The following is a 4,694-nucleotide window of genomic DNA, read 5'->3' on the forward strand; positions in this document are numbered from 1 at the left end:
CCTCAAATTTAACATAAAGAAGCTGCACAGGCACAATGGAGTCTAAATGACTGTGTTTGCTAATTGTTTACAACATGTGAGGCCTGGCTAGAGTCATACGCTGCAGCTCTGGTACGTTTCTAAATACAGAAACACTAGAGGGCTCACACACTATTTGAAGGGATACTCCCCAGTTCTTATACACTTTGGGGGGAAGGGAGGAGAGGGTAACTCAAAGATATCTTTCCACTTACCTGAACTTGCGGCTCATCCAGGAGCAAAGAATTGCAAGGAGCTATTAGCCCGAGGGAACCTCCTCTATCCCCATGACTGTAACACTGACCGTGCTGTGTGACATGGACACAGATGGTGGAGGATGGATTGTAAGAACAGAGACTAATGAAGCTCTTCATACACTTTTTTCTTGCAGAATAGGTTTCTGTCATAACACAGAGAGATGCCTCTTAGCCAGTGGGTTGCAGTTTGGAAATAAATATGAAAACAGAAACTCAAACAGGGAGCTGTTTGATCAGCCTGATTAGCTGAAAAAAATATCGGCACTTTCTGATCCCTTTTGATCCTTTCCCACAATGCCCTGTTTATCACAGTCTCCAGGTACATTGGTTGTGAACACAATGGGTTTCATGCAGCCTTAGAGTCAAAAAGTCCCCCTTTGTGAGGGGACATTTGTCACTGGCCTGACACAGTAAACCAGGTTTCCCTTCTCCTGGCTATTCTCTGCTCGGCTCTCAGAGCCTCCTCGATAGCTGCCCCAGACTCTGGAACCAGAATTCCTTCTTCCTTCCACTTTGGTGACAGTCATCAGCAGCTCTGTCACTCAGGCAGCCTCTGAATATGAGTGGAGATAGTGTTCTAGGGAGCTGAGGAGACAAAGAGTTTGAACCCTGTATATACACATCACATTCAAACTTTCAAATGTATTATCATTTATATTCCAGTAGTGCCTAGTTCAACTGATCAAGATCAGGTCCCCATTGTGCTGGACCTTGTATAAACACACAGTGAGAGACAGTCCCTGTGTTCAAGAGCTCCCTGTCTCAATAGACAAGACGGACAAAGGGTAAGAGGGGTGCCAGAGGTGATGTGACTTGCCCAAGTGACAGAGCTCAGTATACAACCCAGGCCTCCTGATTCCCAGTCCAGTGTGGTCGTGGTTTGATAAGACCCTCTGCGGATAAGTGTTCCCTGAGGCTGAAATAGGCCTGAGCAGATGATTTACAGTCTCAGTATTTCCTGTCTTCTGCTCTTTGTAGGAGGGAAAACAGTGTGGGATTTCCCTGCTAAGAACCCCCTGTTTCCCCACAGGTGTTCCAGAGACGGGTGGATGGCTCGGTTGACTTTTTCCATGACTGGAATTTGTTCAAGAGAGGATTTGGCAGCCGGCGGTCAGAATTCTGGCTGGGGAGCGACAATATCCACCTGTAAACGTCTCTTGGTAAAGACATCCCTGATGCATTCTTTTCCTTATAGCAACCTTCTCCACCAAGCCTTTCTCCCACACCCTTCCCTTGGGTACTGTATACAGAGCTGTACCAGCAGTAGTTCTGCGGGCACTTGTTACAGCTCAGCCCTCCCAGGAAAGCTATTGAGTCCGATAACACTGTGGCAGCTGGGCTGGCTCCAGCCATGATTCCTGGAGCAGCCTTTGTCCTCTGGTGGTTTACCCATGGAGCAGCAATGAGAGACGCTACGGAGGGGGTGAGGTTATAGATTCTGAGCTATCGTAGTGAAGCACAATACGGAGCAGTTTAATAGGGAGGCCTGGTTGGTGGATGGAAATTGGGTTAATAAAGATAAATATGAAGATATTGCTTGATGTAGGAATATCTGGGTAAAATTCTTTAGTGTGTGTTATGCAGGAGGTCAGACTAAGTGATCACAGTGGTCCCAGAAGAATGGGGCCTCATACCTGACTGGGACCTCTAGGGGCTTGTGCAATACAATCAATAACAGTAATAAAAGCTCATGGGAGATGCTGAACACTTTGCTTTCATATTGTTTTCTAAAGGAACCAATGAGCTCTGTGTTGATCTCAGATTTTTTTGACAACAACTCTCAATTTGCCAATTATGCGTCTTTCAAAATTGCAGGAGAGACTGAGAAAAACAAGCTAATCCGTGGAATCTTGCTTGCCAGTACTGCGGGTAAGTTCTTGCATGTCCCAAACCTTTCACGGCAGATGGAAAAACCTGGCAAGCCAGAGAGATGTAAAATGTTCTGTGACAGAAGTCAAATACATCCAACACCAGTTACAACGTGAGATTTCTATTAAGTACTATACTGTCCCTTTTATACAGTAGGGGTCTCATGATGGAATACTGTAGTAACAACTGTTCCGTGCCATGGCCTCTATATGCAGAGACTGATTGAATAAGTGAAAAGTGATCCCCGTGGAAGTGATCTCTCTCTTCCAGGAAGTTCCAGTTACTCTGCTGCGGAGGTATTATTGAAGGAGCACAGATTCTAAAGACACCAAAGATGTGACGTGATCTGGATAGGCTGCCTAGTGCAGAGACAGAAAACAGACTTCTAAGCAGAGTTAGGCACAGTGACTGAAGGTTACTTTCCTAAATAGGGCTGTAATACCCCTGAGAAAGAGGTGAATTACTCCAAATAGACACACCAGGAGTGATGCATGTCATGGAGTGGGTGGACGTGCCCCCTTTAATGCAAAGTACACATTCAAGCTCTGGAGGCAGCCGTTCTCTGGCATGCAGTCTGCTGCTGGATTGCTTAGGGACATTGTGAGGCCTCAGCAGGCCCCTGGTAGGCACTCAGGAGCACATTGCACTCACATTACACCACCACAAAGATGTGAGTGGCCAGCAGAGCACCCCTGGACTGAGCTCATTGATTGCAATGAGTTACTCTGGATTTATAGTGGTGCAACTTAGATCTGAATCTGACCTGATCAAGACTCTTCCTCCCAGGAAGCAGAACTGGAATATCTCTCCTGTACCCCAGGGAGACTTCTGTTGCCTGGTTAAAGGAGAAATTAGTGACTCCACTGCGGAACCTCCAGAATGGTCTGTGGGACCTGAACTGTGCAAACGTGGACAAAATACACACAATTGTTTCCATGGTGGATTCATTAACCATCCACAACAACATGCCGTTTACACCCGAGGCTGTGACAATGACCAGTATTCAAGTAACTGTGCCACATCTTTTAAAGGGGCCTGGTGGTGCAAGGAATGTCACTGGTCCAACCGGAATGGATTATATCTGAGAGGAGCCTACGAAAGCTGTGCTGATGGGGTGAACTGGAAGACAGGCAAAGGGCAGCAGTACTCCTACAAGATGTCAGAGATGAAATTTAGGCCTGTGTAGCTGATCAGGGAAGCAGTTATAGTAATTACACCTAGCTCTTATGCAGCAATTATAGGCTGGTCATATTGAATATTTATCTGGAGATGTCTGTTACACCTGTGTGTTTTTTTTTATACCATCATCTTATCTTTACCTTTTACACTCTGTATTTCTGCTGGCCCAATGAGAGATGCAGCCATGTACGTAACAGGGCAGAAATGGGACCTCATTAGCCAGATCCATGTAGTTGGAATCTTGGTGAAAGTCTAATAAATACATGGCTAAATACATACAGACCCCGAGTCATCATTAGGCATAGAACCCATGATCTGCAGCACCACACTTGGAAGCCCTTCCAACCTGAGCTCAAGAACGTGTAACACTTTGCTATAAGTAATAGGCTGTTTGGTTTTTTTGCACAGCAGCAGCTAGGGGACTGCAGCATGGCCCACATGTAGCCAGTGAGATGCACTGGGAGCACCAGTCGTACAGAAAGACAAACTGTTTTTGTGAGAAACTCTGAGCTTTCCAAACTGGTTTTATTTGAAAGGGTGTGTTGACATTTTGCAGAATATGCTTTTATTTTCCCCTTTATGAAATATATTATTTAAATGGTATCCTCATTTGTCATTGATCAAAAAGAAGGATTTAATGCGCAATCTTTCTGTTAACATTTTTGATAAAAAAGGAGATTTTTAAAAAAAAAAGTTGTGAATTTTTCTTGAAAAAGAATTTACAAACATGTTGATGTTTCACATTTTTCATTTTTGAAAAAAACTGTCCACAGAAAAACTCTTAATGTGAAAAATTTCAATTGTCTCTATCTAGCTCGTGTCTCCATCCCAGTTTGGCTCTGCCCTTCTCTGCTTCCAGTGTCAGAGGTAGTCACTCCAGTATACCTCCTACGACAGTTATGCCATTCTTCTCCTGCAAAACATTACTGACTGGAGCACCAGCACCCACTGAAGAACCCTCCCCTCTCTTAATAAATCAGACAGTGGCTTAATGATGCCTATTTCGCAAACACTTTTTGAGACACAAGGCAGTTGAATAGCATTAGAGCCAAAATCTGCCTGGCCCTGCACTAAGCGTCTATAAAGGGGTTGGAAGACAGAACGGACACCTGCGAGAAGGGGACGTAATTTGTCTGGCTACAGTGGGGAATACAAGAGAGGATAGTGACTTCTGCCGGCAACATTGTGGCTCCAGAGGGCACGTCTGAATAGAGGGATGGTGCAAATAGAAGGGCACTGAAAGGATTGCTGGCTATACCTGGTCTAGAAACTCCTGCTGCTCAGTCCAGGCCTCCTCATGGCAGTATTCTTCCCACCTATGCTGGTATAACCCTAATGTGACTCCATTTCCATCAGTTGAGTTACTCCTTA

At 45.1% G+C, this 4,694-nt stretch overlaps 1 pseudogene; it reads left to right on the forward strand.

The window, feature by feature from the left end:
* The first annotated feature begins 305 nt into the window (after positions 1-305).
* LOC142069455 (ficolin-2-like) lies at positions 306-3,597 on the forward strand (annotated as a pseudogene).
* Positions 3,598-4,694: the final 1,097 nt, after the last annotated feature.

This window comes from Caretta caretta, chromosome 16, assembly GCF_965140235.1.
Source record: "Caretta caretta isolate rCarCar2 chromosome 16, rCarCar1.hap1, whole genome shotgun sequence".
Taxonomy (NCBI): domain Eukaryota; kingdom Metazoa; phylum Chordata; order Testudines; family Cheloniidae; genus Caretta; species Caretta caretta.